This window comes from Balaenoptera physalus (assembly GCF_965194825.1).
Source record: "Balaenoptera physalus genome assembly, chromosome: 2".
In the NCBI taxonomy this organism is placed as follows: Eukaryota; Metazoa; Chordata; class Mammalia; order Artiodactyla; family Balaenopteridae; genus Balaenoptera; species Balaenoptera physalus.
Genome location: NC_138883.1, coordinates 34,220,524 through 34,243,870, shown reverse-complemented (window position 1 = coordinate 34,243,870; position 23,347 = coordinate 34,220,524). Strand labels below are relative to the sequence as shown.

Sequence of the window (23,347 nt, the reverse complement as noted above, 5' to 3'; positions counted from 1 at the left end):
TTGTCATGATGTTTAACAGCTCACCGTATTTTTATGGATGTGTTGTATTTCTTCTTCTGATCTTGATCGCAGTTTCTTCATTTGTAGTTATAGAGTTGGATTAGATTAGTAGTTTCCAATCTTTTTCTTTAAACAGTAGAACCTTTCCAATAAATAAAAAAATTTATAACTTGGAATATAGTTTCAAAGCTGTACGGATTAGGTAATTTCTGAAGTTTATTCCATTTTACCACAAAAATTAGTTTGTTTCTTAGGAATTTTTTTTTTCTTGAGTGACTGCTTTTCATGTATTAAAAAAAGAAAAATCAAGCAATAGCCATGATCTTAAGAATCAGAATTTTAAGGTGAAAGGGAGGGGCCTTTAAAAACCATTTCATCTATTTCCCTAATTTTAGATACAAAGAAACCAAATTTAAGTTGCTTTACTAACATTACACAGCCCGCTGAAATGTATGAGACTTCAGCCCAGATCTGCTGACTTTCTATGCTGTTCTTTCCCCTACAGTACATGTGAATATATATATATTTTAAAAGATGGGCAGGAAAGATACAATTTTATCTTAACCTATTTCACATGTAGACTAACTTGTAAATGTCAGGAAATACACTTAATTTATAGTGTATTTATTTTCTTCCTCATGAAAAAAAGATCAGCAGTGCAGGCATTTATTGAACTCTGAAGTTCCAGAAGTTAGAAAGGAAAGTGAGTGGGATTTTGGTAAGGAAGAAAGCATTTACTTGTCAAAGATTTGTAATTTACTGTGGTTACTGAGATTAAAATAAAACTAAAACTTCACTTGGCAGAGGATTAAAAACAAAACAGCTCCAAAGTGTGTGCACATTATGGAGAAGATGCCATTTTTCCTTCAGGCGTCCAAGGGGGGAGGCAATATTGTTTCTTTGTGTTGCCGGAGTTGATTTATTTAGTTATGATTTCAACATGCCTACCAGGCAAACCCCAGAAAACATTGCACAACATTAACCAGAACAAATGGTGTTTTTTTTCTATATCCCTCCCCCTTAAGGTTTTCCAAATAGAACTTCAGTTTTTTTGTTTTTTGTTTTTTTTTCAAATTGTTTAAATGGCTCTGATTATGTTTGACTATTGGGTGTGGCAGGTTTTAGACTCTTAAGTGGTACTACAGGTTCCTGAACAAGAAAGAGAATTAAAGGTGAGGTGACTTGATTATTGGAATGTGTGGAATGTAAAGTCTGAGCGGTATTATGGTCTGCCGCAGGCTGCTCTTAGTAATAGACTTCTTGTTAAAAGCCCTATTATTATTGGAAATTTATTTTGGAAATGACTAAAGAAGAAATTTGACAGGAAAGTAAAACAAACCACCTTGTCTCATATTTCCTTTCCACACAGGCACTTTGAAGAGCTATCTTAAATATTGTCAAGTCTCAATTATCCTGGGATAGGTTAGCATTAGCACCATCCTCACAAACGAATTAAACGCACATGGCGTTGCACTAGGTACAGCTCAGAGACAATTAGCAAATGAGATCCTTATCCTTTTGGAGCTTGCTAAGAGTTGATAGCCTAGCACGTAGTTCAACAAATCCCAATCTTATTTTTCCACACACTCTCTAAATACCCCCTCCCTTCCTGTATTCTCTCTCTTCTTTAGTGGCTCCCCATCCTCTCAGCTGGAAGCATCACATCCATCTTGAGTCCTTATGTTCTGTTAGGCTCCCCACCAATCTATCCATAAGTCCTGTCTCTTCTATCTCCAAAATCGCTTTTGAATATGTTTGTTTCCTCTTCTTCATTCTCATAGCCATTGCCCTTGTTTAGGCCCTTTTCATCTTTCATTTCAATTCTCAGGAGAGCTGCTTATCTACTTTAAGGCTTTCCATTTTCCAGTCCATCCTCCACATTGCTGTCAAATCTCTAAAGACAGATCTAATCATATCATTCCCTGGCGTAAAAACCTTTGATCGGCCTCCATTACCTTCAAGGGATAAAGTCTAAACTCCTTAGCTTGTCATGTAAGGGCTTCATAGTCTGGCCCCAATCTACTTATTCTCCCCTCATTTTCTGCCACATTTCCTCCTCCCCCCACCTCTGTTACCAAACACACATATACATTTACTCTTGTCCCACCAGCTTCCTCATAGTTTCCTGAGCTTGCCATCTCCTTGTACTTTTGATCATACTGTTCCTTGCTCCATACACACAGAATACTCTTTCTTGACTGTCCCAATCCCCAATCCCGGTCACCTCCCCACCAACACCAGAAAATGATGACTATTTTCAGTTTGGTATCTATCCTTCAAAGCAAACCTTTTTTTTTTTTTTTTTTTAATATTTATTTATGTATTTGGCTGCAACAGGTCTTAGTTGCGGCACACGAGATCTTCGTTGCGGCACGTGGGATCTTTCATTGCAGCGTGCGGACTCTTTGTTGCAGTGTGCGTGCTTCTCTCTAGTTGTGATGCATGGGCTCCAGAGCGTGGGCTCAGTAGTTGCAGTGTGTGGGCTGTCTAGTTGTGGCACACGGACTCAGTAGTTGTGGTGCTCAGGCTCTCTAGTTGCAGTGCACGGGCTCCAGTGCACAGGCTCTCTGGTTGTGGCGCATGGGCTCTAGAGTGCGCGGGCTTAGTTGCCCCGTGGCATGTGGGATCTTAGTTCCCCGACCAGGGATTGAACCTGCGTCCCCTGCATTGGAAGGCAGATTCTTAACCACTGGACCACGAGGGAAGTCCCAAAGCAAACCTTTTTATGTGTGTTGACTTAAAGACAGATGTATGGGTAGATAAATAGGCTTATGAAAGACATATAGTGCTTTGTGTTTGGGTGTTTGTGCATGCTTTCCCCACAAAAATAGTATCATACGTATTGCCTCTCATTGGTCAAACTTCCTTTCTAGATTCTACAATTTATCTTGGAGATCTTTTTATATTAGCACATACAGATGATGATTTACCACACTTTCTCAGCTTCTACCACATGGTATCATGTTTAGGACTAGCTTGAATTTTCCTCTTCTCTTGTAATCTCATATGGACAATTAGAAGGTAAAAGAGAAAAAAATTATAGCAAGCAAGTATAATTTCTGATGCCCATTAAATAAGGAAGAAGCTTGTAATTGCTGGCTGGGGGAAGGAATGTTTTACTTAAAACTTAGACTGTCTTAGAAACACTGTTGGACCCAGTTCAAAGGATATCACTGACATTAACACCCTCTCCCCTCCCTTTCCCCTACCCCACCTCCCCAACTATTGCTGAAAATTAAATGTACCCAGGGCTCTTTGTGGTATGTGTACATCTGGTTTTCCCTTTTCCATATGCTTAAGTCCTCCCTCCTCAATTGCTTCTGTTTAGCACTTAATTTAAATTCCCAAATTAATCCAAGGAGCAAATTTGAAATCTGTAAATTGAGGGGGTTTGATGATTTTTTTAGGCCTTTTAGAGCTCTAGGATTCTTTTAAGTAATAGTTTTATTTCAGAGAATACATTCTGATAAAATGAAACTTTGTTTGATTTAGGTTGTAAATATAAGTAATTTAAATATAAATATAATATAAAGTAATATAAGTAAATATAAGTAATTTAGTAATATTGAAATAGATGAAACTTGTGCTGTTTGTCACTCTTCCTTGAAGAATATTTATAATGATCATTTAATCTTCAAAGTAAACCACTCAAAGGACTTGATAACTGTCCTTTATTATTACCACCAAGCTCTAGGCTTAATTAGATTGGACTATTAGTATCTGATTTTTTTTTTCTTGTATAAAGCTAAGAAATGTAGGGCTAAGTCAAGTCAAAGTGAATGGGAGATTCTGAGAAAGTATTCCTCAGATGTTTGCACTTATTATATGCTTTTGAGTGTTTAAAGATTTAGAGGTACCACCATATATCAGGAACAAAGAGTTAGGAGTCAGGAATGGGGGAGTCAGTCCCAGCCCATCACTGACTCACTTTGTGATTGCAGGTCACTCCTTGCTCTTAAAATTTCCCATGTGTAACATTTAGTAGATTATTTCTCACTCTTAACTTACCCAGGGATGTTTTGTGAAATGATAAAGATAACCACTGCCAGTTATTTTGTGCTCCTTGGTAAAGATTCTGCATAAATTAACGCCAGCACTAGGGTGGGTTATTCCATTATTTGAGAGAGTTCTTAAAAGTGAGAGAAGGACCCAAAATAGGTCACCGAAAGTTTTTATCATTTCTCCTAGGCTAAGGAAAAGTTTTCTGTGTTTGATAGAACAATGCTGAAAACTAATATAAAAGTAAAGGTTTGTAACATTGTAGGAGCTGATTTTTTTTTTTTTTTTTTTTTTTTGCTGCGTTGGGTCTTCGTTGCTGCGTGTGGGCTTTCTCTAGCTGCGGCGAGCAAGGGCTACTCTTTGTTGCAGTGTGCAGGCTTCTCATTGCAATGGCTTCTCTTATTGCGGAGCATGGGCTCTAGGCACGCGGGCTTCAGTAGTTGCAGCACACAAGCTCAGTAGTTGTGGCACACGGGCTTAGTTGCTCCGCGGCATGTGGGATCTTCCTGGACCAGGGCTCGAACCTGTGTCCCCTGCATTGGCAGGTGGATTCTTGACCACTGCGCCACCAAGGAAGTCAATAGGAGCTGATCTTGATGTATACAGTTCTTTCCAACGCTAATGTTCTGAATCTTTTTGCTGCCTTTTACAAAAGTTAGTGACCCACCTTATAGTTAAGTTTTTTTTTTTTTTGGTTATATTTGTTGAAATATTCTCCATGAGTTCTCTCATTTACATAACCTTGGAATAGAAAGTCATATGTAAAATTTGCCACTTTCCTTGAATTCTTATCCTTTCTGTGGAGTTATTGTGTTAGGTTCTCTGTCTAAATTCCACTTTTCACTTTCTTGTGATTGGTTGTTTTTTGTTATAAAAACCTCTAAGAAACTTTTAACCTCCTTGAAAAATACCCGTTGTTCTTTTGGTTGATGCGGACACCAGTAAACTTCCTCTTTAAAGAAAAAACAATTGTAGACAAAAGGAGATATTTATTTGAGGAAAGAGTTTAAAGAAATGCATTTTTTTTCTCATTGTACTTCTTTCCAAATTGATGTCACCCCAGGGGGTGTGAGAAGTCCTTCAAAGCTTAATGTCCGACTGGTGAACAAAACTGACACTTGATTGCATGAAGTCCAGCAGTGTTTTGCTGTGTTGTTTCTGCATCTGGAGACTATTCTGTTATGATGTAAAAAATTAAGATTACAATTTTTAAAGTATATATTTCACAATCAAAGTATTTATAAACACATATGAAACTTGTTCTACATGTAACCTATGCTGAAATGGAATGGTCATGTTTATAACTCAGTAGGTAAACTACTCTGGAATGTTTCAGACCCGTCTCAGTTGAGGCAAGACATTTTGAACTAATAATGGAAGGAAGGGTCTGTTTCCTTATTCAGTACTTTCATATGAATTTAAAAAGATGGCTGATGTCTGGTTAGTTCCAAATTTAAGTTTGCTGTACTTATGTCAGTAGAACATGTTTTCTTTCTGTTTGTAGACTTAGTAGTGTTGGTCTTGGAATATGGATTTGCAGGTAAAAAAAAAAAAGTTACTGTTTTTGATTCCTCTTGAACTTTAGAATTCAAATCAGTCAAGTAACCCAGAAGGGCAGTTAGGATACCACTGACATGCTTTGTGTTTCTGTTGTTTTTCCTTTCTTTGCCTGCAAACTTAAAATTGTAGTTTTGTACTTGAAAATAAATTACTATTAAAATAAAAGCTATTTAATAGCATTATAGGAAACTTGGATAATGGAGAGAGGAAAATGAACTGTAGTAGATAGGATTTGAGGTGAGTCTTGAAGAATGCACAGTACTTGATGTATCCCAGGCTATCTCTTGGACATTTTTTGATCTGTGTGACTGTTGTGTGTTATATGTTGTATAGCTGTGGTCATTCTGCCTTGGTGGAAAAAGTTGGATATTTATTCTCTAACTTCAATATAATCTTTTTTAAAATTTTCTAATTTTTTTAATTTTAATTTTTTATTGAAGTATAATTGATTTACAATGTTATGTTAGTTTCTGGTGTCTAGTAAAGTGATTATTATACATATATATATTCCTTTTCATGTTCTTTTCCATTATGGTGTATTACAGGATATTGAGTATAGTTCCTGGTGCTATACAGTAGGACCTTGTTGTTTATCTATTTTGTATACAGTAGTTTGTATCTGCTAATCTCAAACTCCTAATTTATCCCTCCTCCACCCCCTACAATATAATCTTAACATTTCTCCATCTGTAAAATGATAATGGCTATATAATTTGAGATATATTTAATTCAGTGCAGGCAAACCTTTTAAATTTGTGGAAATGACTTTCACTGTGAGTGGATTTAAGATAAAAGATAGCATTGCACATTAGCGCATTCTTCCACGTTTAAGACTGGAACCACTTTTTTTTTTTTTGGCATAAAAGTAAAGATTAGGCTCCCAAGATAGTTTGAGTGCCTTCTGCATGTTCTAGCTGGCAATAGTCTTAACCATTTTATATCCAGCATCTGGTTTATACATGAAACCCCTATAATTAGCCAGTAGTACTTCTTTGCCTTGTCTTTCGGGAAGATTTATAGTACGCCTCAGGTGGTGTCAGGTAGCAGGCAGAAGACTGAATAGCTAACTCTCTTAATTTAGAAAAAGTGTGTATTCCTGATACCAACATTGTTAAAATACGATTTAAAAAAATCGTTTTCCCTTTTCATTTGACATGATTGATAACTCTACTGGCTGAACAACCTAAGAAGCTTAAGCTTGTTGGGTGCGGTTTTAGAGTCTCAGGAAAGCTGGGAAGAACCTAAGCCTTAGAGGGGTTAGGCTTGTGTTGTTCTGGAGCGTTATGCAAGGAGGAATTACTGGGCCAGGTGCCTTTCATGTCTGTATCTGCCAGAGTAAAAAGCAAGAGTTTGTCCCAGTAAAATTTTCATATGTTTTCTTCTCAAAGCAAGATGGCTTTTTAATACATGCAAGAGTCCAAATACTTCATAGGTAATCAATCTCAAAAAAAGGGAAGTTTGTTTTCTGGTTGGTTATCAAGTTGATACACACTTCTATTGCTGTGTTCTGCTTAAACCATAATTATCAGAGAAATCTTGGTAAATAGGATTTCCTGAAATGAAACCTGTTAATTACATCAGACCCTTTGGCTTTATGTGAAACTATTATCATGGCATGAATTGAGAGCTGATTGTGCAACCTACTCATTTGGAAAATTCTTCACCTCAAATTTTACTTCAAATCCATGACTTCTAATGGAAACGGCATGGTGAGAGGCAACACTAGATTTCTAAGCCTAACTCTTTTCCTTAAAAATCCCTCAGTGATCAAATTGCCTTGAATGAGTAGATCCCAAACCAGGGTTTGGGATTAGTTAGTTTCAAAACATTTTATCAAACATTCTTCTAGGGACAGGTCTATGCTGGCTAGATCCACAGAAATCAAAATTATCAACATAGTGATGACAATGTAATTAGCCACCATCTGTCAGCAGTGTATAATCAACCATATCTGAGGCTGCTGAAATGTCCACTGTGGTAAAAATTCTGGCTCTACCCTTGACTCTTATTAATGACCCTAAGGATTTTGACTGAACTCTGTAAGTGGCCTTAAATCTAACCTGCGATTTACTGTGTAGTTCTAGGTAAATAGTGTGCAAAGTTAGGAAACTAGATCAAAACAAAACTCACTTCATATCTAGGATAAATTATGATAGAGTGAGAAATTGGCAGTAAGAAGTTTTAGTGAATAAGACCCTCTAAGAAAGCCGAAGTAAGTGCTTGTTGCATTCAGACTTTTACAAAAAACTTTGTCTAAACTGTTAAAGTAGATTTTATGTAAATTGTTCATGCTAAATATTTGCATTATATATTCCTATTCCTTTGTACTTCCCATTTGATGAAGTTTTCAAATTGTGGTTTGCTGGAGGGGGAAAAAAAACCCCAAAACCAAACCACAAAGGACAAATTGAATTACAAACCTGGTGTGGTCCTTTAACTCAATTACATCTAATTTGTGTTATTTTAGTCATCCTGGGTGGCAGCTGTTCTGCATGATTGCCCACAAACAATTTCAATGTAAGAATTTGTCCTGATTAAGACTCCTTAAGATTGGTAGTAGCCTATTTCTATTTTAAGGGGCAAAGTTATAGATTAATTTTGTGTTATCAGGACCATTTTAAAAGTTAAAAATTTAGTTGGTTTGCTCTTTAAATTGACTTAAATAGTAAACATCTAATGTTTATTTTAAATGTTAATTTTTTAATAAGTTCACCTCATTTTCTTATTCTGCTTCAATTTAAGTTTCTCCTAAAAATAGCCTCTTAATTACTTCATTCAGGCAATTATCAATTTGAAAGCAAGGGAATATGGAATTTTAGATTTTGATATACCTAAATAAATATTTTGACATTCTACACCAACATTTGGAATGACCTGGGAAGAAAGGACAGGAAAGAATATGGCTTTAGGATTGTTCAGTATAATTGAGATGGAGGTTTCAGTTAGAGTTGAGTTAAGATTGAGTCTGAAATGCAGTTGAATTTACAGAAATGAAGAATTTGTAAGTTCTTCAGAATTTATAGAAATTGGAACTCAAGGAACTCATGCAAAAACTGACACAGGAACCACTTATATGAACAGTGTCTAACAATTGATACTAACTTGTTCTTCACTCATCTTTTTTTTTTTTTAATAAATGTGTTTTCATTGCTATTATTATTATTTTTTTAAAGTTTTGGCTGCATGCGGGCTTTCTCTAGTTGTGAGTGGGGGCTACTCTGTGTTGCGGTGCGTGGGCTTCTCATTGCGGTTGCTTCTCTTGTTGCCGAGCACGGGCTCTAGGTGCTAGGGCTTCAGTAGTTGTGGCACGCAGGCTCAGTAGTTGTGGCACATGGGCTTAGTTGCTCCGCAGCATGTGGGATCTTCCTGGACCAGGGATTGAACCCGTGTCCTCTGCATTGGCAGGCAGATTCTTAACCACTGCACCACCAGGGAAGTCCCCACTCATCTTTCTGTTTTTAATGATTATTTTATTTTCTGGGGATGCATTTTCTGAGCAAAATACTCAGTTTAGGTCATGGCGTATTACTAACTTGGATGGTAAGAGGACAGTTAAATGTCTTTTTAATATTAGAGATGAAATCTGAAAAATATATAGATGCAGAAGAGAACATACATGATAGAAAGACCTCAACTAGTTTTCTAAGGTGGGAGAATGGGACAGTGCTAGGTAGGCAATTATAGTGAAGAGATACTGTCCAACACAAATAGAAGAAAAATCTTAATTCCTTCAAAATGATGTATGAATATGTTTGTAAAGACGTTGTCTTTCTACTACATCCAGTAATTTTCAATTAGCAACTGAACATCTGCTATGGATTAGGTATTGTTCTAGGTACTGGGCCTTCACTGATCATTAAGCTACAAGTCCCTACTTTGGAGGGATTTACATGTAGAAGGGATGGCAAACATGTAAATAATAATTTATAGGGAATTCCCTGGTGGTGCAGTGGTTAGGACTCCAAGCTTTTACTGCCAAGGGCTTGGGTTCAATCCCTGGTCAGGGAACTAAGAGTGCAAGCTGCGTGGCCAAAAAAATAAATGAATAATACTTTATAGCACCAAATGGTAGGTGATGTGATGGAGGTTTGGGTAAATTCAAAGCTTCATATTTTGTTAGGGGAAAGTATAGGACTAAAGTTAGGATGTTAGATCAAAATGGAAGTGTATTTCAAAAAATACTACTGTATATGAGGCATACCTTTCACTAGGCATTTAATCAATTACTAGTTGACCCATAGACTTAGGAATATAAATTAAGTTTGTGGTGTCTATCAGCTGCCTGCACTACTTCCCTATCATTGTCTTCATAAGGAAGAAAGTAACAATTTGATCACCTTTTTTTTTTTTTTTTAAGACACCAATTGTACTTGAACATTTGTTATTATTATTTTTAAAATTTATTTATTTATTTTTGGCTGTGTTGGGTCTTCGTTTCTGTGCGAGGGCTTTCTCTAGTTGTGGCAAGCGGGGGCCAGTCTTCATCGCGGTGCACGGGCCTCTCACTATCGCGACCTCTCTTGTTGCGGAGCACAGGCTCCAGACGCGCAGGCTCAGTAATTGTGGCTCACAGGCCTAGTTGCTCCGCGGCATGTGGGATCTTCCCAGACCAGGGCTCGAACCCGTGTCCCCTGCATTAGCAGGTAGATTCTCAACCACTGCGCCACCAGGGAAGCCCTGATCACCTTTTATTCTAAGCATTTTCTTGTATATTATCTCACTTTAATTAGTTGTGAACTATACCAAGTTTAGTAACATTTTTTTTAACCTTTCATCATCCTGTATTCTTCTTTTACTTCTGACCCTATCTACCTATCTGCTGCTTGAAACTCCCCTCACCCCTTGGTTTTCAATGGCAGTCCATTTTCTGATTTCCCTCCTGCCTTTCTAACCTTCCTTGGTGTCCCTTTTGCTGGCTTCACTTCTAGAGTAGTTATCTATTGTTATAACAAATTACCTTAAAATTTAGTGGCTTAAAGCAATGAACATTCATTATCTGACTGTTTCTGTGAGCCAGTAATACCATATCTGTGTTATTCACATGCACATGATAAACATTCAGACATTCAACAAATACTGTTGATGTTTCATAAATGGATGCTATTATTCTAGTTGAGGTTCTCATCACTTCACACCTAAATGACTCCACCTACTTCTTTGTTGGCTTCCAGTCTTTATCTCCATGTTGCTGTTAAACCAGCCTTTCTAAAGAAATTCATGCTGCTGCTTCTCTGATCAGTAACCAGTTGTGACTCTCACTGGACTAACTTTAAGTTTGTATTGGTCTTCTTGGTATTCAAAGCATTCCATGTATGAGCCTCACCCTATTTATTTAACCATGTTTCTTAACAAACACCTACTTTAGTTAAACTGGTTATTTATACCTTATACATTTATACCTTATACATTTATACCTTATACATGTACCTTATACATCAACCCCCAACCCCATCCCTAATACTATGTTCAATTTTACTTTTTTGTTGCCTTTATTACTGGTTTTCTCCCAAATTTTATTGATTCTCTGTCAAATCTAAATATGTTCTTTCCACCTTTTCCATAAAGTCACTTTGGACTTTTCTGGCCCACCCTAGTTTTTAATCTTTGAATTTCTGTTACTTAATGCTCAATACCAAACAGTGTACTTCTTTATCTTTAGTTTGAGTTAATTTCCCTTCCCAACTAGAATTCCAATTATCAGAAAGCACAATTCTTTCATCTCTTGAGTCTCTAGTGTACTGAGTCTGTAAGCACATGTTGGTTGATTGAGAATTAGAAAACTTGACTCACCTGTAAAAAATCCTCTTTGCAATGCCGCTGAATGAATTTTAACTCCCAGAGCAATAAATGAGGATGAACTGGGACTTCAGGACAGTTTGGAACTACATTTCATCATTTTCCTGAAAAGAAGCATTACTGTATAAAGTGATTAATTTAAAAAACGTTCCCTCTGGCCAATAATCAAAACTGGCTTTTAGTCTTGAACTATCAAAGCGAAAGTTTCAGTTGCCTGGAGAGAACAGGTATTAAGTAGCAAGCAGTTCAAGGTCTCTGATCCCTAGTCTGCTTCAGCTATGGGCCTAGCCAACCCCTTTGGCATAGATAAGTAGAACAAGGAATTTACTTTTATCTTCTCTGTCTTGAAAGTTTCATGGATTTGATTCACAAAGAAAGGGTAATAATTGAAATTTTATGTCAGCATCTTCTCATTCATCTAGAAAAGTTAAAGTTAGATAATAATATTAATCAAAATATAAGAACACATATGGCCTGAAAATATAGTCAGGGCTAATTGTGTTCCCTAATACTCAGTATAATTTTGCACCAACCCTGGAGAATGAGGCCTGAGAGCCAGTGGGAAGTAAAGCTCCAGTTCTTTTGGTAGCTTTTAGTTCTGTGCTTTTGCTAAGATAGAATTCTATTCACATTATTAGTTTCTATCAATATTCCCTTGTATGCTCTTATTTTTTTACTTCCCTCTTTCTCTGCCTTTCTGTTCCTCTTTGTTACTTCCCTCCAAAGCCATAGGTAGGGTATTTGGTCATGGTTAGAATATAAGAAGAATGTTAAAATTTTCATTACAACCATCTCAAATTCTTTTTAGGTTTGTATTTTAGGATTATTTATAATATCAAGTCTGTGATTTAGGTTATTATTTGCACATTTTTGGTTTCCCTGTGGCTAAATTACTGATGTTTATACAAAAACTTTTTTTCCCTTGTTATTTGCTCGTGTAGGTGTTTCAGCCAAGATTCTTGTCTTTAGCACTGGAATATTTGAATTAGAGAAATTAAGGAAGTTGAAAACGTTAAAGCTCTTGATTCTGGCCTTTTATCTGTATAGCTAATAACTTTTGGCTATGTTTCCTGGAGAAGATAAAGAATATCAGTTGTGAATTTACCTGGTTACTGCCCATATCACCTTGATTCATACATCCTGCCTCTGTGTTCCTTCCTCTAGTTTCCCTGCACCTCTCAGGGCCTCCTCATAAATGCCAATCCAGTGATATTAGCTCTATTACGTCTTTTAGTTTTCTTCTTTTCTCATCCCATACTTCTTCATGTATACTCCTTCCCTACCTAAAGCACTACCTCCAGCTATGATTAAAGGTAAAAGATAAAGAAGTGGGAGGAGGGAGAGAGTGAGGAGGGGCAGAGACACAAGAAAAGTGTCAGGAAGAGAGATGAGTGTAGTCCTCAAACGACTCACTGCCCTTTCCAAACACTTCCCTACTCTGCCTTGTTCCTGTTGTCACCACTTCAATATTTCTAAAAGGAATTTAAAATAAAAATAAAACAAATTTGTTTGAATTTCAGTTCTCAACACTCAAATAAAAGTGCTTTTCTGAAAATCACCAATGATGTCCTTAAATTTCATGGTTTTTGCTTAGTCTGTATCTTCCTTGATCACTCTGCTGCATTTTATAGAAATTTGAACATTCACTTCTTGCTAAAAGGAGAAGGCTTATTGAATACAACTTTTGCCACATGAAACCTTGCCTAATCAGCCTCATTTGAGAGTACACATTTCATTTGATGGCATTTGCAAATTATCCAACCCCCCTGCCCCGGAACTTGCCATATGAAAATGCTTCCATATGCTAAAAGCTAGTCTACTTATTTTGCTGAAGCAGAAAAAAAGAAAAATGTACTTTATTGACTTGCTGTTTTATAAACACGAAGCTACAACGTGGGCAGATTTGGCAATGGCAGCCCCTCAGAGTTCACTGTAAACAACTTTGCAGCCCTGAGGCTTCTCTACTGTCCAAGATGAGTGTGGAGAGTTTTTTTGCTCCACAAAAGTAAATTGTTAAAAATGCATTTTTGACTTGTATATGGTTCTAAAATATTTAAATACAGTTAAAATATAGTATTAGACTTCGATTTCTAACAGATTTGGACATTTAAAATAACTAAGTACTTTAAGTTTCAGATTCTTTGTTTATCTGAAGGCCTTTATTTCAATAGCCACCACTCTGGTCTTGGTCCCCAGCACCACATGCCTGGATTATAGCAATAGTCTTCTCATTGAGCTCCCTAAGATTCGTCGTTCTCCCTTTTAACCTATCCTACCTGGTGCTGTAGGATAATCTTTCTTAAATAACTTTATGCCTTTTCCTATCAACTGATCTCATTTATACTAATCTCACCAATATTTCTGTCAAGACCTGACTTACAATTTCCTTTATGGAGGCTTCCTAACAATCCCATCTGGCCCTGTTTTTTCCACAGTACTTTTCAACCAAGCTCCTGCTCTGTTATATATAGTTGATTTATTGAAGATTTTCTTGTTGTTGTTGTATGTGTGTTCTTTCCTTTTCAAGTGGATATCAGTGTGATAGAAATATGGCCTGCTATTTCTTTTGACTGGATTCTAATACACTTATGAGCAAATAATGGATATAAAATATATATATTCTGTTACTACAGGTTATCAGTTAAAAATTGTGGCTATTTGCTTAAATTGCATAAATTATCAAATAGAAGAGCTGAATGATGGTACCTGAACAGTGCTTAATATATACTAAAGACTATAAAATAAATCCTACTGAAGGCTGTAGGAGACTGTACTTTGTCTTCTTTATAAAGATTTATTGCTTGGTTTTTAGAATTGATGGTTTTATCTTTTAAGTAAAGAAATTGGTCTGAGGTTCATGTGGTTATAAATAGAAATTCTATTATTTCATTTTTATCACTGCAGCATCTTGCACCAAAAAAATATTTTAAAGAACAACTTTGAAAAAGGAGATAAAGTTCGAGGACTAACACTGCTTGATTTCATATTTTTTATTTGAATTTTTGAATTTTATTTTATTTATTTATTTTACAGCAAGTTCTTATTAGTTATCTCTTTTATACATATTAGTGTATACATGTCAATCCCAATCTCCCAATTCATCCTGCCACCACCACCCCCGCCACTTTCCCCCCTTGGTTTCCATACGTTTGTTCTCTACATCTGTGTCTCTGTTTCTGCCCTGCAAACCGGTTCATCTGTACCATTTTTCTAGGTTCCACATATATGCGTTAATATACGATATTTGTTTTTCTCTTTCTGACTTACTTCACTCTGTATGATAGTCTCTAGATCCATCCACGTCTCTAAAAATGACCCAATTTCGTTCCTTTTTATGGCTGAGTAATATTCCATTGTATATATGTATCACATCTTCTTTATCCATTTGTCTGTCGATGGGCATTTAGGTTGCTTCCATGACCTGGCTATTGTAAATAGTGCTGCAATGAACATTGGGGTGCATGTGTCTTTTTGAATTATGGTTTTCTCTGGGTATATGCCCAGTAGTGGGATTGCTAGGTCATATGGTAATTCTATTTTTAGTTTTTTAAGGCACCTCCATACTGTTCTCCATAGTGCCTGTATCAATTTACATTCCCATCAACAGTGCAAGAGGGTTCCCTTTTCTCCACACCCTCTCCAGCATTTGTTGCTTGTAAATTTTTCTGATGATGCCCATTCTAAATGGTGTGAGGTGATACCTCATTGTAGTTTTGATTTGCATTTCTCTAATAATTAGTGATGTTGAGCAGCTTTTGATGTGTCTCTTGGCCATCTGTGTGTCTTCTTTGGAGAAATGTCTATTTAGGTCTTCTGCCCATTTTTGGATTGGGTTGTTTGTTTCTTTACTATTGAGCTGCATGAGGTGTCTATATATTTTGGAGATTAATCCTTTGTCCATTGATTCGTTTGCAAATATTTTCTCCCATTCTGAGGGTTGTCTTTTTGTCTTGTTTGTGGTTTCCTTTGCTTTTCAAAAGGTTTTAAGTTTCATTAGGTTCCATTTGTTTATTTTTGTTTTTATTTCCATTACTCTAGGAGGTGAATCAAAAAAGATCTTGCTGTGATTTATGTCAAAGAGTTTTCTTCCTATGTTTTACTCTTAGAGTTTTATAGTGTCCGGTCTTACATTTAGGTCCATAATCCATTTTGAGTTTATTTTTGTGTTTGGTGTTAGGGAGTAACACTGCTTGACTTCAAGACTTATAAACCTAGGGCTTCCCTGGTGGCGCAGTGGTTAAGAATCTGCCTGCAAATGCAGGGGACACGAGTTCGAGCCCTGGTCTGAGAAGATCCTACACGCTGCGGAGCAAATAAGCCCACGCGCCACAACTACTGAAGCCTGCGTGCCTAGAGTCCATGCTCTGCAACGAGAAGCCACCTCAATGAGAAGCCCGTGCACCACAACGAAGAGTAGCCCCCACTCACCGCAACTAAAGAAAGCCCGTGAGCAGCAATGAAGACCCAACACAGCCAAAAATAAATAAATAAATAAATTTATATATTAAAAAAAAGACTTATAAACCTAGAACAAATAAGACGATGTGGTATTGGCATAAAGATAGAGAAACAAATCAATGGAACTGATCCACACATAATTGAACAACTGCATTTTGACAAAAGTTTAACTAACTGGAGAAAGGCCAATCTTTTAAAAAGATGATGCTAAAATAGTTGAATATCCATATTAAAAAATGATTCCTATCATACCATATAAAATATTAACTCAAAAGGGATCATAGACTTACATGTAAAACCTAAAACTGTAAAGGAAAACAGAGAAAAATCTTTATCTTGAGTTAGGTAAAGGTTTCTTATACACAATTCCAAATGCACGATCCATAAAAGAACAAATTGATAAATTGGACTTCATCAAAATAAAAAAATTTTGGTCTTCAAAAGAGAGTGAAAAGACAATCCACAGACTAGGAGGTAATATTTGCGGGACCTATGTATGATAAAGGACTTATACTCAGAAAATACAAAGAACTCTCAAAACTCAGTAATAAGAAAACAAACAATGCAACAAAAAAATGAGACAAAAGATTTAAACAGATATTTTACCAAGGAAGATATATGGATGACAAATAAGAACATGAAAAGAAACTAAACATCATCAGTTATTAGGGAAATGCAAATTAAAACAACAATGATATACCATACCTATTGGTATGGCCAAAATTTTAAAGATAGACCATACCAAGTGTTGGTGAGGATGTGGAGGAACTGGAACTCTCATGCCCTGCTGGTGGGAACATAAAATTATGCAATCACTTTGAAAAACAGTTTAGCAGTTTCTTTTTTCCAGCTTAATTGAGATATAATTGATACTTAACACTGTGTAAATATAAGGTGTATATGTTGATTTATATACCACAGAATGATTACCACCATAGCATCAGCTAACATTTCTATTCTGTCACATAATTACCAATTCTTTTTTGTGGTGAGAACATTTAATATCTACTTTCTTAGCAACTTTCAAGTATATAATATAGTATAATTAGCTGTAATCACCATGCAGTACATTAGATCTTGTTAACCTTTTAACTGGAAGTTTGTACCTTTGACCAGTATCTCCCCATTTCCACCCTCCCTCAGCCCCTGGTAACTGCCACTCTATTCTCTAGCAGTTTCTTAAATGTTAAACATACACCTATCATTCAATCCACCCATTCTACTTAGCTTTTTACCCAGGAGAATTAAAAGCATATTTCCATACAAAGATGACTTGTACATGAATATCATAGCAGCCTTATTTGTAATGCCCAAAACTGGAAATCACCCACATGTCCGTCAACAAGTGAATGGATAAAAAAACTGTAGTGTATCTATGCAAGAGATTACTACTCAGCAATAAAAAGAAATTAATTACTGGCATATTGCAACAACATGCATAGCTCTCAAAATAATTATGCTGAGTGAAAGAAGGTAGACCTTTACTCCCCCCGCAAAAAAGTATATACTGTTATTTCACTTGTTTAAAATTCTAGAAAATGAAAACTATTCTATATTGACAGCAGATCACTGGTTACCTAGGGATGAGGGGCAGGGGAAGAGGAAGAATTACAAAGAGGCACAAGGAAACTTTTGAGGGTTATTAATATTTTCACTATCTTAATTGTGGTAATGGTTTTGCATACATGATTCAAAGTCTATCAAATTGTACTCTTTGAATATGTGTAGCTATTTTATAGGTCAATAAAATAATATCTCAATTTAAAAAAAAGAAAAAATATTGTAAAGAGGTGTTAAAGGTGCAATTTAGCAGCAAAAGCAACATCATTTAACATATACATTAGCATATTATAAATAATATATAAACAAATATATATATTTATAAACATAAATATAACAACATATACATTATTGAAGAGACCCACATGTCACCTACCATGTTTAGTTTTACAGAGTTGCTAGAATGTTATCAAAGAAGACCATCATATAAAGGGAATTATTATACCCTGACCATCCAGCACTCATCTTTCATTCTGCATAGAGGATCTGTATAGCTACAATGATAATAATAAAAAAAGGAACAGCAAGCTTTAGTTTTAAATTCTGGTGGACCATCTCAATCTTTATCTAAATATCAATATTTTTCTTTTTTTAAAATTTTTTAAATTTATTTTTTATTTATTTATGGCTGTGTTGGGTCTTCGTTTCTGTGCGAGGGCTTTCTCTAGTTGTGGCAAGCGGGGGCCACTCTTCATCGCGGTGCGTGGGCCTCTCACTATCGCGGCCTCTCTTGTCGCGGAGCACAGGCTCCAGATGCACAGGTTCAGTAATTGTGGCTCACAGGCCCAGTTGCTCCACGGCATGTGGGATCTTCCCAGACCAGGGCTCGAACCCGTGTCCCCTGCATTGGCAGGCAGATTCTCAACCACTGCGTGACCAGGGAAGCCCTCAATATTTTTCTTCTTTCACTTTCTTGATGAAGTCTTATTTATTTATTTTTTTATAAATTTATTCATTTTATTTATTTATTTTTGGCTGTATTGAGTCTTTGTTGCTGTGCACAGGCTTTCTCTAGTTGTGGCGAGCGGGGGCTATTCTTCGTTGCGGTGTGCAAGCTTCTCATCGCTGTGGCTTCTCTTGTTGCGGAGCACAGGCTCTAGGCGTGCAGGCTTCAATAGTTGTGGCACACGGGCTCAGTAGTTGTGGCACACAGGCTTAGTTGCTCCACGGCATGTGGGATCTTCCCGGACCAGGGCTAGAACCCATGTCTCCTGCATTGCCAGGCAGATTCTTAACCACTGCGCCACCAGGGAAGTCCTGAGGTCTTATATTTTGATTCTTCTTTTCAGTGTGTTCTCTTTAACTTATTACTAAGATAGGGAATGGATCCAGAGAAACCATGTAGAACTATTACATGGTATTGCTTAAGCAGCTAATTTACAAAATAATTTTTTTAAAAGAATTAATTTATTTTTGGCTGCATTGGGTCTTCGTTGCTGCACGCGGGCTTTCTCTAGTTGGGGTGAGTGGGGGCTACTCGTTGTTGTGGTGCATGGGCTTCTCATTGAGGTGGCTTCTCTTGTTGTGGAGCACAGGCTCTAGGCGCATGGGCTTCAGTAGCTGTGGCTCACGGGCTGTAGAGCACAGGCTCAGTAGTTGTGGCGCACGGGCTTAGTTGCTCTGCAGCATGTGGGATCTTCCTGGACCAGGGCTCGAACCTGTATCCCCTGCATTGGCAGGTGGATTCTTAACCACTGCGCCACCAGGGAAGTCCCAACAAAGTAATTTGGGGAGGGAATTTATTGCATTTTATCACAAATGAGGAATGAGAACCAAGAAATATAGTGGTTAAAATAGAGTCTAAATCCAGCAGAGTGTTAGGATTCTCTTTTTATTTCATATATTTGTGCTTAATTTTTCCATTATGAAAGTGAGATCAAATCTCATTGGTCTCTTTATTTAAAAAAAAAAGGGGGGGGAGGAATTTTATGTCAGCCAACTTATATCAACATTGGTCTGAGTGAAAGAAAATGAGTTTTTGGTAAGGTTCAGTGACAACGCTTGGACAGCTCAGCACTAACATGTAACAGTGCACAAAATATATACAAATTTATTAGTGTTTTCTCACTGCAAACTATCACCAAATTACCAAGGAGCAGACACTAGGGATGCATGATTTTTACTTTCTGTATATAACGATGTTTAAGAGGTACTTAAACTTGATTTTAAAGCTCTGCAATGATTTGTCTAAGATAAGCCTACAGAGCTACTCGTCTTTAGGTTTTTTTTTTTTTTTAAGTTCTCGTTTATAGTAATAAGCATATCATATCAACTATTTGATTTTTTAATATTTTGGAGCTGACAATTTGGCTGAAATAACATTGAAATAACAACGGCAAAATAACTGGCCTGTGCTGACAAGTGTTAGGTATATCTTGATGGAAAATCACCTTGATGGACGGAAAAGAACTTAGTTCTATAGTTATATAATTTAGGCAATTAAAAAATTTAGGCAGAGCTAGGTTTTTTTTTTTTTTTTTTTAAGGAACTCCTTTATTTATTTATTTATTTATTTAATTTTTGGCTGTGTTGGGTCTTCGTTTCTGTGCGAGGGCTTTCTCTAGTTGTGGCAAGCGGGGGCCACTCTTCATCGCGGTGCGCGGGCCTCTCACTATCGCAGCCTCTCTTGTTGCGGAGCACAGGCTCCAGACGCGCAGGCTCAGTAGTTGTGGCTCACGGGCCCAGTTGCTCCGCGGCATGTGGGATCTTCCCAGACCAGGGCTCGAACCCGTGTCCCCTGCATTGGCAGGCAGATTCTCAACCACTGCGCCACCAGGGAAACCTGGAGCTAGCTTTTTTATTAAAGATTTAGTTTGGTTCTCAAAAGTTATAGCTAAGTCCTGATGAGTAATTTACTAATGACTTATGTATCTTCCTGAATCTTATGTATCTTCCTATCTTTTATCTCTTTGTGTCACTGTGCCTCTGTATGAATTGCCAAAGTTTCTGTGATTTCTATTGTCCTTTGCCTTTTGTCTATCTTTGTTCAGCTGGACCCTCTGCTTTTCTCTGCTCTTTAGTATTTACCCCTCTAAGCCCTACAGTGCTTCAGATGCCACATAAGTCAAACCTTTCGTGACATTCTATTCATACATGTTATATATGCCTCTTTTGTGCTTAGGGTGGTCTGTGCCATTTATCACCAAGGTAGGGGCAGGGGGGGAGGATGCCCTGGATTTTCCACTGTGCTACAGGAAGAAAATATTAGAACTTTACAATTATTTTAAATCTCATCCTGGTTAATTTTTATTTTTTTGTGTGTATATGTGTTATAATGTACATTATAAATTATTATCCAAACAGAAGACATAAAATAATTAAAATACATATAATGGGGATGGGAGTACATGCCCAAAATGTGTTACTGATGGAGCATACACCAAAAAGTTCGGGGACCACCGCTGATAATATATCTCTAATTGTCGGGTCTGTTTCTTCATTTGTAAAGTTAGGTCTAGGATTGGGTTAGATAATTTCTAGGGTCTTTTGTAGCTTAAATGTTCATTGAGTTAAAAATGTTATTAAAAAATATTTCAAGCATACAGAAAAGTTACAAGTATGGTATAATGAATTCCCATATGCCATTCACAGAGTTTTATCCACTGTTAACATTGTGCCACATTTCCTCTTTCTCTCTTAAATACATATATACATACATATCATTATACTTTTGTTCAGAACCATTTGGTAGTAAATTGCAGAGGTTGTGACCATTCAACATAAATACTTTAGCATGTGTCTGTTAAGAACAAAGACACTCTCTTACATAGCCACAAATTCAATACTGGATTATTATCTAGTATATGGTGCATATTCAGATTTTGCATATTGTCCCAGTATGACCTTTATAAGCTGTTTTTCCCCCAATCCGAGGATTGGAGGATAGGATTTTTTTTTTTTTTTTTGTCGTGTCCTTTTAGTTTTCTTCACTAGAGCAGTCTTTTAAATTTTCTTTGTCTTTCATGACACTGACATTTTTAAGGAGTATAGGCCCTCAGTTTTGTGGAATGTTTCTTTTGCGTTTGTGTAACCGTTTCCACTATACCTTGGTTTTTTCTTTTTTGTAGTTTAATTCTCTGTGTGTGTGTGCACACGTACTGTGTGCTCATGTGTGAGTCTTCTTTTCTAAGCTAGATTGTAAGTTCCTCCGAGACAGTGATGATTCATCCTGTTCATATTTGTTCTTCACACTTCCAATCACATATAATACTTTGCCTATAATAAATGTTGCAAATATTCACAAACCAAAAGTTCGTTCATATTCTGTAGGTTAAAAGGATGCTTTAAAACATACAGAGAAGGATATAACAGATTAATTAACTCTCAGTAATTAAGGATGTAAAAGAATGCCATGGTAACAATAGAGGCATTATGTTTTATTGAGTCTTGAAGGAAATTGGCTACTACAAAGTGTAATATAATATGGGGCATGCTCAGAACACTGAATCCTGTACTCATTGATGTATTTCTTTTCATCATTCCTCTGAGGAAACCCTTTGCAATAATGTTTGACCTCTTCCATATACACAGTTCCAAAATAGCATTTGCATCTGTTATGGTATTTTTTTTTTTTTGGCTGCATTGGGTCTTTGTTGCTGCGCGCTGGCTTTCTCTCTTTGCGGCAAGCGGGGACTGCTCTTTGTTGTGGTGCGCGGGCTTCTCATTGCGGTGGCTTCTCTTGCTGCGGAGCACGGGCTCTAGGCGTGCGGGCTTCAGTGGTTGTGGCTTGCGGGCTCTAGAGCGCAGGCTCAGTAGTTGTGGCGCACAGACTTAGTTGCTCCGTGGCATGTGGGATCTTCCCGGACCAGGGCTCGAATCTGTGTCCCCTGCATTGGCAGGCGGATTCTTAAACACTGCAGCACCAGGGAAGTCCCTGTTGTGGTATTTCAGTGGGAAGTGAAATTAGAATGAAAACTCTTAGACATAAAAATATGTTTCTCAAGATTGGAAGTATCTTAAGGTTGTCAAGAAAAGGTATTGATTATCCTTAATTATCCTTTCATTATCACCTAAGCAAAGTTATAAGAAAGTGATTCATCCAAAGTGTCAAGGCAGGCACAAGTTAAAAGTTTTCCATTTTAAAATCAGCATCTGAGAAGATGCATTGTAGCCTTTTAGAGGCTGATTTCCCCAAAACCCATCAATTATTTGTAAATGTCCATAGTAAGCTTGAATTTATTATTTAGGATTATTTAGGATTTTTAAATCGGTAGGCTTTCAGGAAGTCTTAGAACATGGTTTTCTCTTCTTTTGATAATTAACATTTAATATACTGGTTTTCTTAGTATTGGCTTTCATAACTATCATCTGGGGCAATTATTGTCTCAGTTGATTATTTATCTCTAAAGGCCTATTCTAACTCTACATTTATCTGAACTTACTGAATAACTCCTCATTACTCAGCACATACTTTAGTGAAGATATTCTTAGGAGTAACGGCTGACCTTCTCCATATTGTGGTTCGTCTGTGTGTATGTGCCTGTGCATAACTTGGCAGCCGCTTCCTCAGAGAAATAACAGTCAGTGTGGTTCAGCCAAAGTTTAGAGGAGTGAAATGACTGAAGTGGGAGTTTTTTGTCTAATGCCAAGTGATATTATCCTTGGTTCTTTCTTATTGAATTGCTCAGGTAGCAGGTAGTGTTTCATTGCCTTGGAAGGTATTAAAAGCACAACAATACAAAGCAAACAAACAAACCAAGAAAACCCAACAACAGCCGACAAACAGGAAATACCAGGTAATTCATATGCTCTACTTTCTTGCCACAGTGTGAAGCCAAAAACTCTTCCTGTAACTGAAAAATGTATGCTTAGATCAAAATCTGATTTAGAGAATGAAAAACATCTTATCTATTTTTTCCAGGATCAGATTTAATAGAAAACTGGTGATGCACTAATCTTTTCATAGACATGACTTGGGAATATTTCATATATTTGTCAATTTTTTTAAAAACTGAGTTTTTTGAGGCTGATATCT

General features: G+C 36.8%; 1 protein-coding gene and 1 long non-coding RNA gene across 3 annotated transcripts in view; both read left to right on the top strand.

Annotated features, from left to right (window-relative positions):
- The window catches only part of RAD51B (RAD51 paralog B), a 648,001-nt gene that overhangs the window by 130,365 nt on the left and 494,289 nt on the right, over positions 1 to 23,347 (top strand). The gene's annotated exons all lie outside the window — the stretch shown is intronic.
- Positions 15,051 to 23,347, top strand: part of LOC309655979 — a 46,629-nt gene continuing 38,332 nt past the window's right edge. The window contains exon 1 of the long non-coding RNA XR_014261100.1: positions 15,051 to 23,108. This is a non-coding gene — a long non-coding RNA (uncharacterized lncRNA). The remainder of the gene's footprint in view (positions 23,109 to 23,347) is intronic.